Here is a 27,363-nt window from a genome sequence, read left to right on the forward strand (position 1 = left end):
TCCCTGGATACCCCAAAATTATGCATACACACACACACACACACAACATGCTCCCTACGTCACTACTCTAGTTTTTCTCCACTGCTTTTATCACTAACGTACTACATATTTACATATTATTTTCTTTAATATACAATTCACTTATTATTTGTTTTTTATATATTTTACTTATTTATAATGTGAGCTCCATGTGGGTAGGTTTTTTCTTTGGTTTTATTCACTGCTGTTTCTCTAGCATCTATAAAACAGGGCTGGAACAAAATAGGTGTCCAAAACATATTTGTTGACTAAATTAAATGAGTTATGACTTCATTTGAATTTAAAGCACTCATCTAATTATACTAATTAAATAATCCATTCAATGTATAATAGACTAGAGAGCAGGGTTAGAAACAATATAAGAGATACTCAATTCTTTTACTCTATCTTTGTATTGTCTCCTAAGTTTTGAGAAAGTGTGATCTTTTGCTATACAAAGTTTCCATTTTTACATTATTAATCATGCCTATTTATTCTTTTCTGGCAACTGGATTTCCATTCTTGTTTAAAAAAGGCTTCTCACAGAAACCCAGGCTGAATATGTAATGTCTAAAATATCTGTGTAGAATCTTTCTAAAACCATTTAGAATTTATTCTGTATATGTTGTATTCTAGTAGTCTAATTTATTAAATAGTTCTCCTATTTTGACTCCTATTTATTTAATCTTCCATATACAGTTTAAATCATTTTATTCCCATCAGAGTTCTGTGTTGATTCCAATAAAAAATTCATTAATTTAATAATCAATATTTGAAGAATTAACATTTTTACTGTATTAACTCAAGACAAATGAGATAGTTCATAGTTCTCTAATTCATGCTTCTCTTATCAGGTTTTGGGTAGGTTTCGGTTGCTTTTTAAATTTTGTAAAAGGGGATCCCTGGGTGGTTCAGCGGTTTAGTGCCTGCTTTGGCCCAGGTGTGGTCCTAGAGTCCTGGGACTGAGTCCCACGTCAGGCTCCCTGCATGGAGCCTGCTTCTCCCTCTGCCTGTGCCTGTGCCTCTCTCTCTCTCTCACGTCTCATGAGTAAATAAATAAAATAAAATAATAAAATAAATTTTGTAACAATTTTAATCATAATGGAATTGCATTCCTTGGGTTTGAATAAAATTCAGACATAAAAAAATCTTTTCTGCTGACTTCACCCCATTTTATAAATTGTTAAGTATTTCACAGATATAAAAGAATATAAATAGCAATGGACCAATCACCAGGCCAAAAAAAAAATGAAGTTTTCCAAAACATTTGAAAACCCCTGTGTTCATATACATGCATAACCTCTTCCAACTGAGAGGTTGGAAATACAAGTTTTGGATTTATTATTTTATGGTTCTTCTTCATAGCTATATGATGTTCATATTTATGTTTAGGATATATTGCTTAATTTGGCATGGAGTCAATTATTCCTCAACAGGAATAATACGACATGAATTTTTCTTCAGCCAAGAATTTTCAGTCATTTCTTTCTGAAAATCATTCATCTGTAATTCTTTAATTTTTTACTGAATTACAGTATTGCACTGTAGTATTATATTACAATTTCTTTAGTCATTATTTAATCATTTACTGATGGATATTTAGCATATTTCTAAATTTTTTCATGAATGATAATATTGATTTTGCTTTTACAGATAATCTGATGAATATTATTTTACTATTTTTGTCCTGGTTGACAAATGTATATATCCATGTAACCACAACCTCAACAAACTTATAGAACATTACCATTTCCTTAGAATGTTCTGTTATTATTCTTTTCAGTGATACTCATTGTTCTGATTTTTATCACCATCAACTAATCTTGTATGTTCCTGATCTTCATATAAATGAAATCATACAAAAAGTACTCTATGTCTTGTATTTTATGTAGCTCCTTCTCAGCAAATAATAATAATTTAAAAAGTTGAGATTCATCTATATTTTTGGAAGTTTCAGTAATTTGTTGCTTTTATACTGCTGAGTAGTAATCCACTGTGATTATATCAGTTTGTTTACAAATTCACACATACTGGGCCATTTTGTCGATTTTAGGTTTTAGACATCATGAATAAAGCTGCTATGTATATCCTTGTATAATCTTTTTATAAACATATGTTTCTAATTCACTTGGGTAAATATATAGGATTCGAATTGTCAAATAGCTTTCCTAGGTAGTTCTACCATTTTATAGTCTCAGGAGCAATTTAGGAAAATACCTATACCTATTGCTCTGAAACTTTGCTAATAATTGAATTGTTAGTCTTAATTTCTTGCTGTTCTAATGAGGATGAAGAAATGTCCCATTGAGCTATAATTTGCATTTTCCTCATGGTAAAAAATGTTAATCAAATTTATGTATTCTCAGTAGCTTATATATCCTATTTTGTGAATGATTTGCTCACATTATTAAAAATCATCTTAAAGGTAAAATCCTTTCATTTTAAGGGATTATCTTCTTATTATTGATTTTAAGTGCACTTTACATATTTGAGATTCATGTCTTTAACAGATATATGTATTGCATATTGTTATCCCAAGTCTATGTTTTGGTTTCTATTTTATTTAGAGTGTCTTTTAAAAGAAGATATTTTTTGTTTGTTTGTTTCAAAGTGCAAATATTTTTCATAGTATATAGTCCATGATGTTATTAGAAATGAAAGTACTTGTTATAGTTTCCAAAGGTAAATCTTTAATTACCTTTCTAAACTCTTCTCCAGTGGTCTTGAGTACTTTCTTGGAAATTTCTATTTTCAGGGATATTAGTCATCCTTTCTGTCATGTGTTTTCATGGAGCTATACCTGGCATTATCTCCTGATTTTATATCTATGCTATATATGTAGTTATTTCTTCTTTTTCATTTTTTCTTTTTTCCTTTTACTCACTTTTATTCTTACCAAATCTCATGAGGTGTCTCCCATTAGGTCTCCCTTGACTTACAGTGGGGTTATATCTTGATAAGCCCATTATAAATTGAAAATGTATTTAATTCATCTAATGCACAGAACATCATAGCTGAGCCTAGCCTACCTTAAATATGCTCAGAACGCTTACATCAGCCTGCAGTTGAGCAAAATTCTCTGACACAAAGCCTATTCTATAATAAAGTGTTGGATATATCATGTAATATATTGAATACTATACTAAATGTGAAAAACAGAATGACTGTATGGCTACAGTTATGTTAAATGTATCATTTGTTTACCCTTATGATCATGTGGCTGACTGGGAGTTGTGGCTCACTGCTGCTGCCCAGCATCACATATCGCTAGTCCTGGAAATGATCCAAATTCAAATTTTGAAGTGTAGTTTCCACTAAATGCCTATTGCTTTCTCGCCATGGTAAAGTTGAAAAATATAAGTCAAACTATTCTAAGTCAGGAACCATCTGTATATTGTAGATGTTAAACAGTCTTGATTTTAAATTTTACTGTTTTCTATATTCTACTTTATTAATTTCTATTTTTATTATTTTTTTATTTTTTAAAGGTTTGTGTATTTGAGAGAGAGAAAGAGAGCAAAGCAGTGGGGGGAAAGGCATAGGGAGAGAGAATCCTGAAGCTGACTCTCCACTGAGCACACAAGGCTCAATCCCAGGACCCTAAGATCATGACCTGAGCTGAACTCAAGAGTTGGCCATTTAACTGACTGAGCCACCCAGGCACCCCAATTCACTTCAATTTTTATTTTTAGTATGAAGTATTTCTACTTATTTCATACTGTTTTATGTTTTCTAAATTCATAAAATAATTTATATATTTTTCTTTCTTATTTATTAAGACATTAATAGTGAATTTTTCTCTGGGTAGGACTTTGGCTATGCCCTTACAATTTTGTTGTGCTTTTTTTTCTTTTTGGTTTTCTAGAGATATCATAATTTCCATTTTTTTTCTGGCTTGATCCAATAATTATATATTTTCCACAAAATGGATAACCTTTTACAATTTTTTATTATGCTTTATTTATTTACTTGGTAATAATCAATGAGTGAAGCCTGTAAAAATTCTTTTGTTTTAAAATTTTTAAGTTTTTCTTGTGGCCAAGTATGGGCAGATTTTTGCAAATTCTTCAGAACATCCAAAATAAATATCTTCCCTTTTTAAGAGATATAAACTCATATTTGTAGCTAATATGCAATGTCATTTATTTTAAAATTCAATTTATTTTTATGAGAATATTTTTCCTCTCTCCAAACCTAGTAGAGGATAATTGAAATATCCTTTTACAAACAGATTCAGCTACTTTGTGCCTTGTCAAATACAAGAGCATGACTTATCTTCTTTATAAATGGTGTATGCTATCATTACTTAGTGTCTTTCTCATTTTCAGATTTTTAACACTGGTTGTGATATGTCTGATATGATCACTGACATTTTACCATCTTTACTTTCCTTAGTGTTTCTTTCCCATCCTTTCTTTAAATTGTATTTAATGCATTACCTTATTATGTGTCTTATATTTGTTTGTGCATTGAACTCAACCTAACAGTCTCTGTCCTCTAGTGAGAAAATTCAGTTCATTTATATTTAGTGTTTTATAAATTTGACTTTGTTGCTTTGACCTTAATTATATATTTCTTATGTGTTAAATTTTATTTTTTTCTCATTTGATCATAATGTTTTCATTCAATTTATTCCTTGTAAATTTGAAAGTAATGTTACAATTTATCATGTTATTGATATTACTCTCTTTTCCTATTTATATAATCAGGCACATATTTCTGTATCATGATTAGAAAGGAAGATATATTTTTCCCAGTCAGATGCACTCTTATGTACATAAAAATGCTTTAGTTTCTTTTATCCAAACTTATCCTTCCCTGCAATAAGATTATCTCAGAGGAATAAAATCTGTTTCTCCCACTTCTCCCTCCTTTTCCCTTCTGCACAAAGAGGACACGTTTGGGAAAATTTTACTTCCTTACTTCCTTCTTCAGCTTATTCTTGCCTCCAACCCTATTTTCTGTGTTTTGTTGAGATAGTTACACATTTTAAATTTGATATTGTTACTAAAATTTCCTTCACAGAATATATGTCTTTTTTCAAGGGTTTTAATTTAGTGTTTATATGATATATTCCAAGAGAGTCAATTTGTCATTTGGATAAGACAGTAGATAGAGTTTTATTGGTCTCAGTGTTTCCCCTCTTTGTCACCTCCTTTTTGAGATTTCTCTGTTAATTAATTAAGAGAAAGAGAGAGAGTGTGGATCAGCAGGGGCAGGGACAGAGGGAAACGGAGAGGGACAAACAGACAGGCAGAGCCCAATGTGGGGCTTGCTCTCACGAGACTGAGATCATAACCCGAGCTGAAATCAAGAATCAGATGCTCAATCAACGGAGCCACTCAGGTGCTCCATCTTATTTAGAGTTTGTAAGTGATTTCCATAGAAGCAGTAGATGTGTATATTGGTGTTATTTTTGCATATCTTGCATATCTTCAAGTATCTTTCTCCCACCCTCACATGTGGATAGGATAATAGAATTTTGGGATGGCATATAATTTCAGCTGGAATACATATTTTTCTAAAGTCAGAATTCAAAAACTGGGCACATTTGAATTAATACTTTAAGCTTTTAACATGGTACTATTTTCCTCTTCAATCTCTCTCTTAATACCTTTAGTAATTAATCAGTTATAAAATTTATGTAAAATATTGCAATGTCAACAAAATAATAAAACACTAATAAACAATTTAAACCAAAATGTGAGATCACTTAATAAATAATTGTTTTATTACTAAATTTTCAGCTCTATATTACATATATAGTAATATAAAATATGTGTTTTTGTTTATACTATATAGTAGCATAAATGCAATATCACATTAGTATATCATACAAAATATAGTTTATTTCTATATTATAGTTTTAACATTTTATATTACTGTGATTTTTACAATATTATTTGAATAGAGATATATTGCTTTTATATATAAAAGTTTAAGTATATCAATTCTTTCTTAACATTAATTTAGATAGTTAATGAAATCTGATATCTGAAAGAGACATTTCTTAATATTGACATACTATTTATCTTAATAGACTTATTTTCCTTTTTTTATAGTAAAATGGTAAATGATCCAAAATTTCACTTGCAAAGTTCACAAGTGGGAATAGATATATTAATCAGCTCTCATACTTCATATCATAATCCAAAATTATTCCACAAGGATTAAGGTGTTAAATGATAAAATAATAACTAGAGGAAAATTCTATCAGTTTATCTTTTGGTTCTCTAGATGAGGTCAGATGCCAAACATAAATGCAATTAAAAAAAAATCATGACAGAAATTCCAAAGGTTTGAGTTTGGTCAAAATTAAGTATGTCAAATATATACAAAAAAATGAACAGGCAAAGAAATGATACTTGGAAAAACTTATAAGAAGAGATTTATAATATCAATATATAAATTCTAACCGATCAATAAGAAAAAAACTAATAGCTCAATGGAGCTATTATTATATGAGAAAGAATACAAATGCTTAATACTCATCTAAAAATATTTAATCACTTTTGCAATTAAATAAATGTAAATTAAAACAAAATGCTCTTACTCATCCATTATGTCAGTAAAAAATTTTCTGGTAACTACTTTTATTTATTTATTTATTTTATTTTAGTATTATACCTAGTGGGGCAAGAGGGAATCTCAAAGTACTGGTGGACATTTAAATTGAAATAATTCTGCTGGATATAAGTTTTATACTCATAGTTACATTTTGGGGATTCATTTTGAGGATGTATCTGATGAAAAAAAACCCAAAACTTTATGAATGAGAATATTGATTGTAACATCATCTAAAGCAACAAAACACTGTAAACAACCTAAATGCCCAAGAGTAAAGGAAGAATTAAATATATTTTGGCACATAAAATTGTTGAAATATATAGAAACACTTAAGATATTTTAGATTTTAATATAATGGGAAAAAAGAAAATAAAGCTAACTTTAAGAAATCAGAATATATGAACAATATTTAGAAGATTTGCAATACAATAAAAATAGTATATACACAGAAAAAAAGATGATATGCTAAATGTTAGCAATACTTTAACTTAAAGATGTCCTTAAAGAGTTTTTAGGGGTTCTTGGGTGGCTCAGGTGATTAAGCATCTGCCTTCAACTCAGGCCATGATCCTGAGGTCCTGGAATAGAGCCCTGCTCAGCAGAGAGCCTGCTTTCCCTCTCCCTCTGACACTACCCCTGCTTGTGCACTCTGTCCCTCTTTCTCTCTCTCAAATAATTAAATAAAATCTTTTTAAAAAGAGGTTTTCATTTCTATTTTTAGATATTTTCCTATATTAGAATTTTTCTACAATAAACAGCCATTCTTTGATATCAGAAAAATATTTAACATCATAAAAGTTGTCAATGCAAAGTGATTAGTTGAAAATCTGGAAATACATCTGTATCTAGAAAATAGTAGCTGTTCAGTAAATATACATTGAGTGGCTTAGCAGCCAATATTAATTTTTTTACATTTTATTGTCTTTTCTCTTTGTCAACCTTTTGTTTCCTTATACTTTGTTTCTATATCCTGATTTCTTGGCTTAATATTTCCACAATCACTCTAAATCCTTCTGTACTGTTCAGTATTTGTCATTATTTTTGTACATGATTTAACCAATGACAATAATAAACTGATGAATTTTATATTTTGTGGCCGTATTATCAAAGATGAAACTTGCAGTCCCCTTTTGTGTACATATTATCCAAGTTTTAGAAAAAAAAATGTTAAGAGAAAATGCCAAAGGGAAAACTGAGGCCAAGGGCCAAGTATAGTAAGGGAATGCTTAGGAACTTCTGACTCTCAAAGATGGGATGAACCGTTGAAGTACATCCTAGGCATCTAAATGACTAATCTTCATAAGATAAAGTAATGAAAGAATTGGCAATGTAAAGTGATACTATAGGGTGAACATTTGTGTCCTCCAAAATTTATATGTTGAAACCAGTCCCCATTATGGTGGGATTTGAAAGGAGGCCTTTTGGAGGTGATTAGATCATAAGGGAGAAGCTCTCATGAATGGGATTTGTGGTTTCATAAAAGATACCTCAGAGAGCTCTCTTGCCCCTTCTTCCATGTAAGGGCAGAGCAAAAAGATAACTGTCTACAAAAAAGAAACTGGGCCCTCACCAGACATCGAATCTATCAGCTCCTTGATCTTGGAATTCTCAGCCTCTAGAACTGTAGGAAATACATTTCTGTTGTTTACATTTTACCCAGTCAATGGTGTTCTGTTATAGTTCCCCAAACAGACTAAGACAAGTAAGGTTTAATTTTTTAATATGATCAACTGGAAGGATTTTTTAAAAAATATTTTATTTATTTATTCATGAGAGACATAGAGAGAGAGAGAGAGAGGCGCAGAGACACAGAGGGAGAAGCAGGCTCCATGCAGGAAGCCCGACATGGGACTCGATCCTGGGTGTCCAGGATCATGCCCTGGGCTGAAGGCCACACTAAACCACTGAGCTACCCAGGCTCCCCCAACTGGAAGGATTTTACCATGAGCTTGACTTTGATGAAAAGTTGAACTACCAGATTCAAATGGATAATATAAAGGCATGTATTTTTATTCTTTTTGTTTTGTTTTGTTTTTTTTAAGAATGGCAGGATAGTAGACTTTTTGGCTTTAGGTACAGCAGATTAAATATAACAGTAAAAGAGGTCCCACACCTTGCCAACATTTAAGGCAATTTGGGCAAAATAACCTGAAGTGATGCTTAGAAATTTTCTTAAGAGTATTCAATAAGATCAAAGATAAAGCATGAACATTAGAGTTTATTGCAAATAAAAATGTTTATCAAATGTTTTCTGCCAGACTTACCAAACACAGATAATTGATTTCAGTTCAGATGTGGTTTTTGGCAGTGCCTAAGCTGTAAATTCTTAATTATGTAGAAAAGTTGAGTCTGAAAAGCAAAACAAAGAAACATGGACAAACTAAATGTCAAATGTAAAAGCAAAGCTTATTTTATGGAAACAATTGGTATTTTTCATTTTATCAAAAGAAGCAAATCTTAAAAATTGATCCATATAGTATTTCCTTATAAATATAAAACCCCTGCCATCATTGCCTTTGGTTTTTCCCTTAGCTGTTTAAGTCTGAATCTGACAGATGTTGATTTAATGTGTCTATCCCATTTACAAAAAACAGATTTTTTAATTGCTGGAATATAGCAACAGATATTCATAACATTATCATTCCATCACAGTACATCACGATATGTCTCTAACTACCATTTGCATTTTGATACACTCTTCAACCTTTTTTTTTTCATTCATGCTGGTATTACTCAAGTAACATAATATTCTGTAGTGGTTTTAAACTCAATACTTAGTACCTTAATTCCCAGCTATTTTCATAAATACTCTAGAGTATTAGAAAGCAGCATACTACCTAAGCTATAAAATATTATTAGGAGTAACTGGTGAAATATGTATTTTTATGCAATTTTGCAAAATTATTCAATGTCACTTAATGACACCTGATGGCATCTTTCTAGAGGATTGCTACTTTTAAATGAATTTTAAAAAACAGTAAAAAGAAAAAAAACAAGAATATTTAACATCATGTGGTAAGCGTCAAGTAGAAAGATGACTTATAGGTATCTTTCAAAGAATATTTCAAAATATGCCCAACTTTCATCCCTTAATAATACTCTTGAAATAAAAATCTCGAAATATTGTATAAAACCTTCTCCTTTATTTAAAGAAGGAAATGTGCTCGTGTGTGTGTATGTGTATAAGCAAGCCAGAGTGTGAAAGATTGTGAGAGAGAAGAGAAATAGAGAAACAGAAATCAGAAGAAAGTAAAAAGAGAAAAATAAAAAGTCAAATGAATAAAACATTGCATCCACTTCATATATGTAGGAAAATTAAAGTTAAAGCATATTAAACCAAAAAAGACCCCACCTGTCATTGTCTAATTCTTCTCTATGCTTTATTTTATTTAAACCTCTTGTCAGAAATCAGAATTTATCACCCAATCACCCAAACACTGGCCCAAAATAACTTTTCATCCTGCCTTGCAATTTCAAAACTCCACAGGTATCTTTAGACTTGAGTCCTTCTAGGGCCCAGAAACAAAGGGTATTCCCTATGTTGTTGAAAAAGAAAAGATTCTCTATGAATCAAAAAGGAAATGAATGTAAAAAAGAGGGCAAAGAATGTCACACGGTACAGCTTGCCACTGTTGTTGGGCCTATATTCCTTCCACTGGGTCAGTGACCTCCATGCTCACTACTGTCAAATAAAATGCTCTGAGCAACACCTGTTTTCCCCCAACCCCTGACCCTCATTCAGCTGGCAGCATTGACAGGCCTTCATGAAGTGCATAGTAATGGAGTCAAGGAAATGGGCAGCTGCCAAGGGAATTGTGCCATATTTTTTGACTTGCCACTTGTACAGTATTTCTCACCTCATTTGTAATGGAGAGAAATGTGTTTTAAAATTGAAGACAGTATTGATTAGCCTAAAAACCTTTCATCTGTGTTTCAAAATATCACAGCTTTATTCACTGTCACATGTCAGCAGATGACCTTGTAAAATATTTGAGCCTTAAAGCATTCAGATGTTTCTTTTCATTGTGGTCAATATTGCTTCTCCTATGTCTCCGCTGGATATGCATCACCATTTATTTGGCCTCTACCAAGGACCTTGTTATGTTCCCACTGAAATAAGAAAGCCCAATTGTATTGGGGCATCTCCTATTGTCATTTGTGACCTTTGGAAGACAACTGCAAGGGAACTTTCAACATTCTGTCTTTATTTCCTAATCTGGGCAAGTTAATTTCTCGAGCAGGGGCACAGCTGATATCATCTCTTCAGCAACAACCTTCAAGTCTAGATCCCATTTTCCTTCAATTCCAAGTCTTCCTGTTTCTTGGTTTGTTTTTCATCTGTTTCCCTGTTGAAAGTAATCGTGTTTTATTCAGGCTATTTTAAAGATTGTCTCTTTAGCTTAGGTTTTCAGTGGTTTCCTATGGAGTACCTGTTTTTAGGTGGTTTTGTTTTGGTTTGTTTATTAATTCTGCTTGGAATTCACAAAGCTTTATGAGTGTCTGCTGCAAATTTTTCTATCCAGTTGGAAAACTCTAAACCAATATTTCTTCAATTACTGCAGAAAAATGAGTTCTGCCTCCATACTTTTTCTCTTCTCCTTCTATAACTTCAAATTACATATATGTTAGACAATTTAGCCATGTTCTGCATATCTTTTACATTTTTATCGTATTTTCTATCCTTTAGTATTTCCTTGCTTCAGTCTGGGATATTGTCTTTTGCCCTCTCTTCCAAATTGTTTATTCTCTCTTAAACTGTGTCTATTCTTTTAAGCCCATCTTTTATATTCTTAATTACATTTATTGCATTATCTATTTTCAGAATTTTTATTAGATTATTATAATATCAAGTTCTGTGCTGAATTTTTGTCTGATACAACCATATCAAGGTTTCCTATAGATTAGTTATTATTTTCTGCTTTTATTTTCCCTCTAGATTTTTAGTTAATGATTAGCCTTTATATGTTTGATAATTTTTGAAAGATGTTTCATGAGAAATTAAAGAAATAATTGAAAGTTCTGAGCGATGCTACTTTCTTCAAAGAGTGTTTACTTTTACTACTGGCATACAATGAGAGAAAGAGCTGATCATTTTAATACAGTGTGAAATTGAATTGATTCAGAGAGAAATTTTACTCATTGTGCTGTCTGGTCTATTTTTTGTTTACCTATATTCAGATTTTTGTACCTTGGTTTTAATACATCTCCTAGAGGGAAACAGTGAGTCACTTTTTTCTCAAAGATTTTATTAAGCTGCATAAAAATTCTAAATTTTCAATGAAACAGAAAGTTACTGGACTCTACTCAAAGAAGTGAAAGAATAAGTGTTCCTTGAAACATATGAAATACTCAGATGCTATCACTTAATCATTTGAGTTGCTCCAACTAACTTATTTACTTTTTTCAGATTCATCTTTGCAAAAGCCAGGCAAGCTATATGTGTGGCATATAGATTTATTTTTTATGATGGCTAAACTACCAAGACAACATACTAGTTTGGTTTTTTGGGTCATATGGATATGGATTTAAGTACCGGGCATGACTTATATAAGGTATATGGCATAACTTAATTATCTAAATAGCATTTTAAAAGTGACTTCTCAGGGTCTCTTGGTGGCTCAATCAGTTGAGCATCCAACTCTTGGTTCTGGCTTAGGTCATGATCTCATGGGTTCTGGGATCTAGCCCTCCTTGGATATGAGTTCTGTGCTCAGTGGGGAATCTGCTTGAGATTCTCTCTCTCTGCCCTTCCTCCCACTCAATCGTGTGTGCACACGCATAATCTCTCTCTAAAATAAATAAATATATAAATCTAAAAAGAAAAAAGTGACTTCTCTCCTAGGAAAGTAGACTTTCAAAAATAAATAACAATATTTTCATGTCAAGAAACTACCCCAAATTATGAAGAAAGAGGAAAATTAGAAATGGAGAAATTAGAAAAGACTATAAAGAAATTAAGAGCCTTCCAAGAATCAATGTTCTAACAGCAATATTTCAAGAAAATCTTTTGTTCTGGCTCTATATCATTGCAGCAGGTCCAACAGCTCCTCCCTGCATAGGGAAGGCTGAAATCAGAATGAGAATAGGCAGGAGTAGGGGCCAACATAAGACAATTCTCTACCCAAAGAGCCAGATCATCAGCCAGCACTCTTCCTTTTCAGCCAGCTTGATTAGCAAGACCTGAAGTGTGTTCAATAGGGCCCAAGATATACCTTTGCCAGAAATGAGAAAGTTTGACTTTGAGAAATAGTGCAAAGAGGAATCAACACAAAAAGAGACTGAAGCCTCATGCTTGTTGCTGCATTGGGAAAATAAACGAGGGCAGAGTAAGGTAGAGCAGAGCACAAGTGAAAAATGTTAATTCGGCCACCATGACCACAACACTCTAGTTATGTTTTCTTTGTATCTTATACTCAGTAAGTGTCAGAGTGGAAACAAATTTACAGAAAAACCAAACTCTACTCAAAAAGGCAGTAATGGCAAACATAGTAGCAGAAACTATAATCCAGCCAGGAAATCTTGAATTTAGAAACTGGACTTAAGTATAAAAGAATCAGAGACAATCTAAAAAAAAGAATGTTCTCAGAGATAGGACTACCATTAGTTTTTGTTTTGTTTTTGTTTTTTAAGGGAAAGAAACAGAGGTAGAGTTTTACCCTTAATTGATCACACAAGTACACTAGTAAAAGAAACAGTTTTAAATGAACCAGGGGCACCTAGGTGGCTTAGTTAGCCAAAGCAGCTGCCTTTGGCTCAGGTCATGATCCCGGGGTCCTGGGATCCAGCCTACATTGGGCTCCCAGCTCAGGGAGGAAGCTGATTCTCCCTCTGCCTCTACCCCTGCTCATGCTCTCTCTCACTGGCTCTCTCCCTGTCTCAAATAAATAAATAAAAATCTTTTTAATAATGAACTAGAACACTCTAAAACACAATTATTTAAAAATGTCTTAGTTTAACTTAAAAAAACCATATATAGTATCATTTTTGTCTTTTCTCCCAAAATAAAAGCTTCTGACAAATTAATTGAGTGCTTTTAACACTTTAAAAAACAATTTACCCTAGACGTTCTAGCTCTAGGAACCTAGCTTAGTTTTGCACAAAAGAAAGATTGTGACACAAAGATGTTCTTCACAACATTGTTTATGACTAATTCATTCAACAAAATTTTCATTGAGCTTTCAATGAGCTAGGCAGTGTGACTGCTGTTTAGAAAAAAATCTCAAATGCCATTAAAAGAGTAATCGTTAATTATGGTACAGGCATATGATGAGCTATTATGTAGTTATTAAAATGATGTTTATGGAATGTTTAATGACTTGGGAAAATGTTAATGATTTAATATTGAGTAAAAAAATGTACTTACAAAATAGCACTTACCATATTATCTGAGCCACATGTAAAAATTGCATTAAAAAATAAAGGAATATTCCAAAATACAATAATTCCTTTAGGTGATAGAATGATGGATGCCCCTTTACTTTGAGTTGCTTTTTATAAGAACATGTATTCATTTAGTAATCATTAGCAAATGTTCAGAATTTGGTAAATTAGAAATATCAGAACTGGACCCGAATGACCACTTGATCAGAATTATACTCTGTAGTTATAAAGATGTGACTTAATTGAACAAACTGCAGGATACGTAGACAGCTTTTACAGACATGTTTGCTGGAATGCACAATGCTTGATTTCGTGGATTGCTTGCACCCTTGTTTCACATTCTTAAAACACTTGTATTATTAATAACAAGCAGATATGTTTAAGATATTTTGCTAATAACAGCAGGTTTAACAGGGTTCTTATATCAGTTTACAGATTTATTATTTACATACAATTAAGTGCATCTATTTTAAGTTAACTTTGTGATGAATTCTGACAAATATACACACTGATGCAACTATGCTAATAAAAATATAGAATATTTCCCTGATCCTCAAAAGTTTCTTTTTGTTGTGCTGCTTTGCAGATAATTCTTAGCCCCATCTCCCGCACCAGGTAAATATTGATCATTCAGGCATGACTCATCAAATTTGCCTCTTTCATGCAAGTGAACTATACAGTGTGTATTATTTTGTGCATAGTTATTTGACTCAGCTAAATTTCTTGAGATCTGTCCATGTTGTTGCATGTATCAGTATGGGATGTTATTATATATACTTTAGAATGGATAAAACTAAAACATTTTGGGGATCCCTGGGTGGTTCAGCGGTTTGGCGCTTGCCTTTGGCCCGGAGTGCGATCCTGGAGTCTCGGGATCGAGTCCCGCGTCGGGCTCCTTGCATGGAGCCTGCTTCTCCCCCTGCCTATGTCTCTACCTCTCTTTCTCTCTCTCTCTCTCTCTCTCTCTCTCTCTCTCTCTCTATATATATATATATATATATATATGTATATATGTATATATGTATATATATGTAAAAATATATAATAATAATTAATAAATGAATGAATAAATCTTTAAAAAAATTAAAACATTTTATTATATTAAGTGTTGGTGAGGAAGTGGAAGAACTCAAAATCATATGCATTGCCATAAGGAATATAAGATGGTTTAGCTATTTTAGAAAACAATTTGGAGTTTCTTGTGAAGTTAAACAAATGCTTACCGTGTGACTCAGCAATTCTACTTCTAGGTATTTAACCAAGAGAAATGAAAATCTATGTCCACCAAAAGACGCATATTCAAATGATCATAGTGGCTGAACTAAAAACATAACAACCACAACTGAAAACAACCCAAATGTCTATTAACAAGTGAAAGAATAAGCAAATATATGGCATATTATATATATATATATATATACATATATATATATGTATATATAGACCATGGAATATTACTCAGTAGTAAAAACTTGTCCTTTTTTAAGCTTAACTTTACAAAATCTAGTTTCATAAAATGTATTATCCCGAAGATTTTTTTACTTAAGTCATTATTTTTATTCCAGTTAGCTAACATATAGTGATATCTTAGTTTCTTGTACAATATGGTGATTCAACACTTCCATACATTGCCCCCTGCTCATCACAAATGCACTCCTTCATCCCCATCACCTATTTCACCCATTCCCCCACCAACCTCCCCTCTCCTAACCATCAGTTGATTTGTCTTTCTTGCTCTCTTTCCCTACCTTTCCTCATTTGTTTTATTTCTTAAATTCCACGTATGAGTGGAACCATATGGTATTCGTCTTTTTATGACTAATTTATTTCACTTAGTATTATACCTCTAGGTCCATCCACGTCATTGCAAATGGCAAGATTTCATTTGGTTTTATGGCTGAATAATATTAATATAAATGTAGACCACTTTTCCTTATCCATTCATCAATTGATGGACACTTGGGCTACCTCCATATCTTGGCAATTGTAAACCAGGCTACTATAAGCACTGGGTGCATGTATCCCTTTGAATTAGTGTTTTTGTATTGTTTGGGTAAATAACCAGTAGGGTGATTCCTGCATCATAGGGTGATTCTAATTTTAATTTTTTTTTGAGGAAGCTCCATACATACTGTTTTCTACAATAGGTGCACCAATTTGCATTCCCACCAACAGTATACAAGTGTTCTGTCTTCACATCCTAGCTAACACCTGTTTTTTTCTTGTGTTGTTGATTTTAGCTGTTCTGACAAGTGTGAGGTGGTATCTCATTGTAGTTGTGCTTTGTATGTCTTTGATCATCAGTAATGATGAGAATCGTTTCATGTGTCAGTTGGCCATCCCCCTGTCTTCTTTGGAGAAATATCTGTTCATATCTTCTGCCTGTTTTAATTGGATTATTTGGGTTTTGGTGAGAAGTTTTATAAGTTCTTTATGTATTTTGGCTACTAGTCTTTATTGGATATGTCATTTACAAATATCTTCTCCCGTTTCATAGTTGGCCTTTTAGTTTTATTGATTGTTTCCTTGGCTGTGCAGAAGTTTTTTATTTTGATGTAATCCCAATAGTTTATTTTTTCTTATGTTTCCCTTGCCTCAGGAGACATATTTAGAAAAAAAAATTGCTACAGCCTATGTCAAGGAAGTTACTGCTCATGCTCTTTTCTAGAATTTTTATGGTTTCAGGTCTCACATTTAGGTCTTTAATCCACTTTGAATTTATTTTTGTGTAAGGTGTAAGGAAGTGGTCTAATTTCTTTCATTTGCATGTTGTTGTCCAGTTTTCTCAAAATCATTTGTTGAAGAGACTGTCTTTATTCCATTGGATGGATATTCTTTCCTGCTCTGAAGAAGATTAATTGACCATACAGTTGTAAATTCATTTCTGGGTTTTATATTCTGTTTCATTGATCTATGTGTCTATTTTTGGGTCAGTATCCTACTGTTTTGATTATTACAGCTTCATAATGTAACTTGAGGTCTGGAATTGTGATGCCTCTAGCTTTGCTTTTCTTTTTCATGATTGTTTTGGCTATTTGGAGTCTTTTGTGGTTCCATAGAAATTTTAGAATATTTCCTTCTAGTTCTATGAAAATATTATTGATATTTTTATAGGGATTGCATTAAATTTATAGATTGCTTTGGGTAGTATAGACATTTTAACAATATTTGTTTTTCCAATCCATGAGCATAGAATATCTTTCCATTTCTTTGTATTATCTTCAATTTCTTCATTAGTATTTTATAGCTTCAGAATACAGGTCTTTTACCCACTTTTAAGGTTTATTCCCAGGTATTTTATTATTTTCAGTGCAACTATAAATGGGATTGCTTTCTTAGTTTCTCTTTCTGCTGCTTCATTATTGATGCATAGAAATGCAACAGATTTCTGTACATTGATTTTGAACCTTGTGAATTCATTTTTCAGTTAGCAGTTTTGTTTTTTTTTTTTGGTGGAGTCTTTTGGATTCTCCATATCTATTATAGTATCATGTCATCTGCAAATAGTGAAAGTTTTACTTCTTCCTTCCTGATTTGGATGCTTTTATTTCTTTTTGTTGTCCGATTGCTTTGGCTAGGACTTCCAATACTGTGTTGACTAAAAGTAGTGACAGTGGACATCCTTGTCTTATTCCTGACCTTAGGGGAAAAGCTCTCAGTTTTTCCCCATTGAGAATGATATTTTTGTGGGTTTTTCATACATGGCCTTTATTATGTTGATGTATGTTCCCTCTAAACCTACTTTGTTGAGTGTTCTTATCATGAATAGATGCTGTACTTTATCAAACACTTTTCCTGCATCTATTGAAATGATCATATGGTTCTTATCCTTTCTCTTATTAATGTGATATATCATATTGATTAATTTGTGAATATCAAACCACTCTTGCACCCCAGGAATAAATCCCACTTGATTATGGTGAAGATTTTTCTTAATGTATTGTTGGAATCAGTTTGCTAATATTTTGTTGAGATTTTTTGAACCTATATTCATCAGGGATATTGGCCTGTAGTTCTCTTTTTTAGTGTTGTCTTTATCTCATTTTGGTATCAGGGTAATGCTGGCCTCATAGAATGATTTAGAATCTTTTCTTACATTTCTAGTTTTTGAAATGGTTTGAGAAGAATAGGTATTAACTCTTCTTTACATGTTTGGTAGAATTCACCTGTGAAGCCACTGGAAATTGGATTTTTGTTTTTCATGGGAGTTTTTTGATTGCTGATTCAATGCCTTTGATGGTGATTAGTCTGTTCAAATTTTCTATTTCTTCTTATTTCAGCTTTGGTAGGTTATATGTTTGTAGGAATTTATTATCCATTTCTTCCAGGTTGTCTAATTTGTTGGCATGTAGTTTCTCATAATATTCTCTTGTAATTGTTTATATTTCTGTAGTGTTGGTTGTTATTTCTCCTCTTTCATTTGTGATTTTATTTATTTGAGGCCTTTTTCTTTTTTCTTGATAAGTCTGGCTAGAGATTTATCAAATTTATTGATTTTTTTCAGTGAACCAGCTCCTGGTTTCTTTGATCTGTTCTATTGTGTGTTTGTTGTTTTAGTTTCTATATCATTTCTTTTTGCTCTAATCTTTAGTATTTCCTTCTTTCTTCTGGTTTTAGGTTTTGTTTGTTCTTATTCTATGGTTATGGTTAGATTGCTTAGTTGAGATTTTTCTTACTTTTTGAGGTAGGTCTGTATTGCTATAAACTTCCTTCTTAAAACAGCTTTTGCTACATCCCAAAGGTTTTGAATTGTTGTATTTTCATTTTCAATTGCTTCCAGGTACTATTTTATTTCTTCTTTTATTTCCTGGTTGTCCCATTCATTGTTGAATGGCATGTTATTTAACTTCCATATATTTGTGGTCTTTCATGTGTGGTCGACTTTTAATTTAATAGCATTATGCTCAGAAAATTTACATGGCCTGACTTCCACCTTGAATTTGTGAGGCTTGTTTTGTGAGGTAATATGTTCTGGAGATCTATTCTGGATATTATGGAATGTTCCATATGCACTTAAAAAGAAAGTATATTCTGCTGTTTTAGGATGGAATGTTCTGAATATATCTGTTAAATCCATCTGGTCCAGTGTGTCATTCAAAGCCATTGTTTCTTTGCTGATTTTCTGTTTAGATGATCTGTCCACTCATGTAAGTGGAAAGTTAAACTGCCTTATTATTATTGTATTATTATTGATTAGTTCCTTCATGTTTTTTATTTCATATTTTATGTATTTGGGAGCTCCAATGTTGGACACATAAATATTTACAATTGTTATATCTTGTTGGATTGTCCTCATTATTATTATATAATGTCTTTTGTCTCTTGTTATTGTTTTGTTTTAAAGTCTACTTTGTCTGATATAAGTGTTCTGGTCCAGCCTTCTTTTGACATCCATTTGCATGATAGATGTTTCCCCATCCCCTCACTTTCAATCTGTAGGAGTCTTAGCTCTAAAATAAATCTCTTGTAGATAGCATATAGAGGGGTCTTTTTTATTATCCATTCTGTCACCCTATGTCTTTTGATTAGATCATTTAAATCATTTACATTCAAAGTAATTATGGATAGATATTCATTTATTATCATTTTATTATTTTGTGGTTATTTCTGAAGATTTCCTCTGATCTTTTCTTGTCTTTCACTCCTTCCTGGTTTGCTAATTTTCTTTAGTGATATATTTGGATTTGTTTTCTCTTTATTCTTTGTGTGTATCTATTACTAGTTTTTGATTTGTGGTTACCCTTAGATTTATATATAACATATTCTGCATATAGAAGTCTATATTAAGTTGATGATCATTTAAATTTTAACCAAATCTTTACTCCTCTCCTCCTCACATTTCATGTATATGTTATATTTTACATCTTTTTATTTTGTGAATTCCTTGACTGATTTTTACAAAAATATTCAGAAATACTCATTTTTTAAAAATATTTTATTCGTTTATTCATGAGAGACAGAGAGAGAGAGAGAGAGAGAGAGGCAGAGACATAGGCAGAGGGTGAAGCAGTCTCTTTGCAAGGAACCTGATGCGGGACTTGATGCCAGGACCCCAGGATCATGACCTGAGCCAAAGGCTTAAACACTGAGCCATCCAGGAACCCCAGAAATATTCATTTTTATTGCTTTTGTGTTTCTTACCTTTATACTGTCATTTCTGGGCTCTCCTTTTCACTCCACAGGTCCCCTTTAATATTTCTCGCAAGGCTGGTTTGATGGTTATGAACGTCTATATTTTTGTTTGTCTGTGAAACTCTTTTTATCTTTTTTTATTCTGAATGATAGCCTTCCTGGATAGAGTATTCTTGGCTGCAGATTTTTCCCATCAGTATTTTGAATATATCATAACACTCCCTTCTAGCTTAGAAAGTTTCTGCTGAGAAATCCCCTGCTAGCCTTACAGGTTTTCCCTTTTAAGTTCCTGTTTTCTTTTGTCTTGCTGCTTTTCACTGTACTATGCCAACTTAATTACAATATGTCATGGTGTGGATCTGTTTTTGTTGATTTTGATGGGAGTTCTCTGTGCCTCTTAGACCTGGATATCTGTTCCCTTCCCGGGATTAGAGAAGTTTTCCGCTATTATTTCTTCAAATAAATTTTCTGCACCCTTTTCTCTTTCTTCTTCTGTGACTTCTATAATGTGAATGTTATGATGTTTGATGGAGTCACTGAGTTCCCTAAATCTATTCTTGTTTTGTATAATTCTTTCTTCTCTCTCTTGTTTGTCTTGATTACTTTCTATTACTCTGACTTCTTGTCATTAATTCATTCTTCTGCCTGCTGTTCATTGTATCAGGCATGTTTCTAATTTCATTTATTGCACTCTTCATCTATGATTCGTTCTTTTTGTAATTTCTAAGTTAAGGTCTTAATGATGTCCTTCACTCTTTTCTCAAGTCCAGTGAGTATCCTTGCAATCGTTGCTTTAAATACTCCATCAGGCATGTTACTTGTATCTGTTTCACTTATGTATCTGGCTGTGGTCTTTTCTGTTCTTTCATTTGGGAAAAAATTTCTCTTTCATTTTGTCTAAGTCTCTGTGCCTATTTCTCTGTGTTAGGAAAGTCAGCTGCATTTCCTGCTTTTGAGGGTAATGGCCATATGGAGAAGAGGTCCTGTAGTACCCTGCTATGTAGTATCCCCTCGTCCCCAGGGCCTGGCACTTCTGGGAGTATCTCCAACATGTGTGCTCTACTGTTTCGTCCTGGCTGCTTTATTTTCCAGGCCAGTAACCTGCAGAGGTTCTCTTTTCATGTTGTGTTTGATCCCCTAGTGTTTGGTCCCTGGCCTGAATGTGGCAAGTTTTAAAAGGTGTAGTCTGGTCTGCTTGTGAACTAAGAACTATCACCACTGCCATGGGTATAGAGGCCCTACAAAACTTCCACATCAGGAAATGTGGTGTAGGCAGAGGTTGGCCCAGTTTTCTGGGAGAAAGGGACATGCTGGGACTGAGGCAAGGGTGACTGGGAAGAGGGGTTCCACTGGAACATGGTGGTGGTGCGGGGGAATTGGAAGATTTGGTGGAAGCAAATTAGGTAGCAAGTGTTGGCACTAAACTGGTTCTGTAGGTGATGGTGCTTACACTAAGGGGCAAGGGAGGGGAAAGTGCCACCCAGTTCCTTTGTTTTGACAGGTGAATGCTATCTCTCTGGGGCATGCTTGAGCAACTAACTTCCCCATTGTGTGCTCTGGGCACTCTTCAGATCACTCCTTCCAGGTTCTATGTCTGCAGGCTATTTGCCACCTTTTCTCCAAGAGCAGCCCAGGTCTCCTCTGAGCTTAATCCCAGCCATACCCACTGACCTTTAGAACTTCAGGCTTTAAGCCCTGCTAGTTGCAAGAACTCACAAAATTCAGTCTGTTTCACCTTCCAAGCCAATTTCTATGGGTTTGTTTTCCTCATGTGCTCTGCTATGTGTTACTCCATCTCTCACCATCCTCTAATACCACAGTTCCCTACCCACCATAATAGCCACCATCTGTTTCTCTCCTAAACCCAATCTCCACACTTTTCTTCTTTGATGTGACCTCTTATCTATCTTTAGCCTTTAGTAATGGAGTTTGTTCTTCCAGGCTCCAGGTCAATTTGGGGGTATTTGGGATGATTTGATAGTTCATCTTAATTCATGGGATGAGGCAAGCCCCGGGTCTTCCTACTTTGCTGCCATCTTCTAACCTCTCCTGAAGAAAAGTTTTAACAATGAGAAAATCTTGAAGACTCATTACAATAATATTCAGTAAGTATTTTGATTTGAAACTTTTAAATAGACTCCAATAAAAGATTAAATTAATAAATATAGTCACCAATTTTATTTGTCTATTATTTATTTTAAAGATGAATAGAATTTTTGATATCATCTGTCACATATTTAAGAAAAGATATTAACCTTGTTAAACAATCAGGAATCTGAAGTGAATAGTTATTACACAAAAAACTTATATGTTTTAAATTAAATCCCAAACTCCTCGTGCAGTCTTCTATAAACCTCAGGTGAAAACATTATTTTTCTTCAAATGAGAAACTCCAATAGTCAGAAAAAATAGTTTCATTTTTCTTTCATTTAAAAATCAAGTACTGGACACAGAATTAGATATGGTCTCTGCTCGGTGGGTTTCACAATTTACAATGCTAGTATGATTTTTCTTTCTGCTCCAATTCTATATTAGAGCACACACTTGATAGGAACTTGTTTATGATTGCTAAGATATACTCTTGTGCCCTGATATACAACTGAAAGAAAGTTCACAGTCCTTTGAAAAACCAGGGCCTTGGGCATGCTGGAAGGCCAGGCACAATAACATATACTTGTATCAGATAAAGGAAAATTCTGTGTCAAGAATGGAATTCTAATAATGACTTGTCTTTCTCTAGTTTACTAGTGAAGAAAGCTTGCCACAAATATTTAGAAAGCCAGGTAAACTGCTGAATGTGTGCAAATTTGTAAGTCCAGTACAGTGCCTGGAATATAGGAAGTGTTTGTTAAGTAGTGAAGCAAATTAAAAATATGTATTTGAGATAAAACATTCTGTGTCAACAATAATCCTAATATTCAGGTAGTCTAAAATTATAAAATTATAAATTTTATATTATAAAATTCTATATATTATAGAATAAGTTTTAAAAATTATTTTCTGTGATTTATCCATATCTGTGGTTTTCAAATGGTCTCAGAAGTCTCTGGCTATCATGGAGATTTTTTACACCACTTTTCTGATTTTTTTTTTTCTATCAGAAAATTTATTCTTGGCTGTACTTAGGAAACAATATAATATACCACAAGAAAATGTACTTGTTTATGGGGGGGAAATGAGAAATTTCACCTTAGTTCAAATACTAAACAAGTTAGTTAATTCAATCACCAAATATTGTTTAAGTGTCTAGTACGTGGCAAGCATCATTCTGGTGCTGGTAATAGAGTAGTGAACAATTCAGGAATTCCCATTAGACTTAGGGATCATGTAGAAACCACATGGAGTTAGGGGAGGGGAAAAGGAAGAAAGATGATAAATAAATTGGTATGTGATATAGGTTGCAGACTTGGTTTCATTCATTCTCCATGCAATCTTGCAACCTCATGATTTTTTAAATGAGGAAATTGCAAACCAGAGATGTCATCTAACTTGTCCTGAAGCCATGCTATAGTATGGGAGTAATTTAACCAAGGTCCTTTTGAACAAGGAATCCCTTGCTATGTTCAGTTATTTATATTAGGGGAAATAATCAGAAGAGAGTTACTAAGTTTATAAATTATAACCAACAAGGAAGAAAATGGAGGGGGAATGGGAAAGGACTTTAGAAGTGGACGTCTATCTTTGTGTGAAAGCCATGAGAATATGCCTCATGTACTTCCTACAATGAGAAATGTAACTGACCGAGGACCCCCGCTGCTGTACTGTGAAATCCACTTTGGCATTTGCACTGAGGTCACACTTCCCATGGACTGCTTCTGGTCAGTGACAGAGATTAAGAGGAATATTAAGTGATACTCATTCTGGGGAATCATGGAACTCCTCTGATGACTGTCTTTAGTTTGAAGACTCCCTGAAGCTGCTGACATTTCCTTAGACATTATCATTGTCAAGGACATTTCCCTTCTTCTCTCCCATTCACAATACAGTCTGAGTACTTCCTAGCTTTAAGTACTTCTCTTCATCATTGTATCTCAAAGAAGAGTTTTCTCTAACTAAATAGTTGCATGTGTCATCCCATCTTGGTTTCTACTTCTTGGAAGACCCAGACAAATAATACTGAAATTGATCTGAGCAAATGAGCATTAAGATGGGGATTTGGGACTGGTTAACCCACCACTGGGTAGGTGAAGGGGATACCATCTTAGTTAATATGTGGGAATGGATAGTTCTAGGTACAATGTGGCAGCTTGATTTCTAAAGATTTCACCAATGATGACAAGGGAAAATGTCCTGGTACAGCAGAATGCTACAGCAGGTGTAATGATGCAGGTGTATGAAAAATAGCGGGTAACAATGCTACAAAGACAGCAGACTATGACAATTTATGGAAGGATAATGAAAGAACTGAGGGTTGTTAAAAAGGAGTTTATGGCTCAGTGTGTGTGAACCCAGAGAGTTTCAGCTATAACTTCCTGTAGTGGAATAGCAAACACAATTAAGTGACAGGCTTAAGAGTTACTTATCAGAGTCACAGAACTCCAAATGTGTTTGAATACAATGTCAAAGCAGGTTTATTATGCATAACTGAGGGCCTTGGTAGAAAAAAAAAACCTAAGATTCTGAAAAATGAGACAAGGAAATCTGAATGGATGACACAGAAGGTGCTGACCATTTAATCCACTTGGTTGCCCCTGGGCCCTCTATGTTTACAAAGATAGTCCATCCTTCTTTAGTTATAGCTACTCCCTCCACTGGGTAGGAAAGTGCTACAGAAGCTTCTCCCTCACAAGACAATCAGCGTTCTCTCAGGAATTGCCCCAATTCTTTTTCTGGCTGCTAGGTCAATAGCTAGGGTTGAAACCCAGCACAACGTGGCTGGAAATATGTTAGGCCTGATATGGGAAGAAAGAGACTACATTTTAAAAATTCTAAAAAAAATAAAATAAAATAAAATAAAATAAAAATTCTAAGAACTATGGGCAGCTCTGGTGGCTCAGCGGTTTAGCGCCGCCTTCAGCCCAGGGCGTGATCCTGGAGACCTGGGATCGAGTCCCATGTCCCGTTCCCTGCATGGAGCCTGCTTTTCCCTCTGCCTGTGTCTCTGCCTGCCCCCCCCCTTGTGTCTCTTATGAATAAGATAAATAAAATCTTTAAATAAATAAATAAAAATTCTAAGAACTAGCTGACATATTCTGCCAATAATGAAGAAAGGACTTCTTAGATTAGATTTTGAGGGTGTTCAATCTAAGGCAACAGAATGTACGGCTGGATAAGCAAGAATTCATTGCCTTACCTGTATTTTCTAAAGACAAGGAATATAATACCCTATTAAAACAAGGACTCCAGGCAATAGAGCAAACTTGCAGCTGGGGTGGCTTTTAGATGTCTGTTAAAAGTGATGGCTAACTCTAAGCAAAATAAAGTGCAAATACTATCATGGCAGGTAGAAGAAGTAATGAGGCTGAGAGAAGTGATCCTATTGAATAGTCATATTATGTAAGTCAGAAGACTCAAGAAAACATACCATTCACCAAGGCCATCAGGAATATGATGGTAAGAGGGGCACCAGAATAACTAAGTAACTCAGAGATCATTCTTTATAGGCTACAGATGATGGTAGGAGGGGCAGTTACAGACCTGGGCTCTTGAACATCCATGGTGATATTGCCCCTCTACTCAATAATAAAAACTAGATGATGACACTTAATTGTTAAAGCTAGTTGGCCTCAAGTGCCATAATGACAGGTAAAGCTGGAGAGAAAGTCAAGAGATTTAACCTGCAGAAAGTTGTGGAAATGATTAATACAGAACGGCATTCTTAAAGGCAGAAGAGATAGGAAGCCAACCTTGCTTTCTCTTTAACATCTTCAAATTAAAAAAAAAAAAAAGAATAATGAACAAAAATAGAGGAGCAAGAAGTGTGCTGTAGCAGGTCCAGGGTATGAGGCAATCAGCCTCTAATATTTTCTAGTGTTGGGGAATCCAGCAGACTCTAAAATATTGGAAAAAGGTGGAATATGGAACTTACTGGCAAAGTCTGGTGGAAGAATCACAATGTAGGCCTCTGGGATTCTGAATGAAGTCCAGGCACAGTAGAGAATTATTCCTTGAAAATAATCTCTTGTGTGTTACTGGATTTTGGTAAACACAGAACACTTGACCGTGGAAAGCATACTGGCCATGTACCTGAAACTGACCATCATGAGCTGAATTCTGTTTGACCAACCAAATGACAATTATCAGATAGGCTGAGACATAGTCCATTGGTCATGAGAAAGTAGCCCAGACCACATGTCACCCAACACAGTTACACTATGTGTCCTTCCCCTGACTTGTACCTGTCGTTGTATGGGAGCTCTTATATTACCAGCTAAAAGAACAGGCAGAAGTCTGAGCTTGTGGATGGACTGCCTCAGCATGTGGGTGCAAGTAAAACATGGACAGTGGCTACATTATAGCCACATTCAGGGTTGGCCTTGAAAATCAATGGAGTGGAAAAAAAATCTTCCCATTAGCAGAACTGTAGACAATATACTTGGCCATCCTTTTGTGTGCAAAGGAAACCCTAGGTAAGAATACATATAAATCTCTGGGCAATGGTCAATGGCCTTACCATTAGAGTGTGGAGGAAAAAGAATAATATCAGAGACAAAGTGGTCTGAAGTACAGGCATCTTGATGGTCATACGGGAGTAGGCACACTAGGTAAAGATTTTTGTATTACACATTATTTGCCAGAAAGCAGCCACTATGGGAAAGGCACTGGCTGGCCAAATAGATAAAACGATACATGCAGTTGACATAGTCAGCCTTCCTTATCAGCCACTCTGATGGGCATGATGGGCACCAAAAGAAGTGGCCATAGTGGCAGAGATAAAAGCTCTATACGGGCCTAACAACACGAACTCCTAGTTACCACAGCTGATCTAACTACCGCTATCTCTGAATGTCCAACTTGCCAACAACACAGACCAATACTGAGTTCCTGATATGGCACTATTCCCTGAAGAATTCAATTGGTTAGTCGATTACATGGCCCCATTTATACCCTGATTTGACTTACAAGGATACATAGCTACCCTGGGCATAGGTTATCTTTTCTGCCTGCAGATCTTTAGTCAGTACTGCTTTCCAGTCACTAACAGAACACCTGACCCATAAGCGTGGGGTCTTATACAGCACAGGATCTAATTTATAGATCTATTTCATAGCAATAAGTATGGGAGTGGACCCATGGCTATGGGGCCAGCCTCATAGCATGATAGAA

The 27,363-nt window shown here is 34.0% G+C and overlaps 1 long non-coding RNA gene across 2 annotated transcripts in view; it reads right to left on the reverse strand.

Moving 5' to 3' along the window:
- LOC140636613 (uncharacterized) overlaps positions 1 to 27,363 on the reverse strand; it is a 289,585-nt gene that overhangs the window by 127,707 nt on the left and 134,515 nt on the right. For both annotated transcript variants that reach the window (XR_012033837.1, XR_012033838.1), the window contains exon 3: positions 8,850 to 8,934. This is a non-coding gene — a long non-coding RNA (uncharacterized lncRNA). The remainder of the gene's footprint in view (positions 1 to 8,849; positions 8,935 to 27,363) is intronic.

Source organism: Canis lupus, chromosome 7 (assembly GCF_048164855.1).
Source record: "Canis lupus baileyi chromosome 7, mCanLup2.hap1, whole genome shotgun sequence".
NCBI lineage: Eukaryota > Metazoa > Chordata > Mammalia > Carnivora > Canidae > Canis > Canis lupus.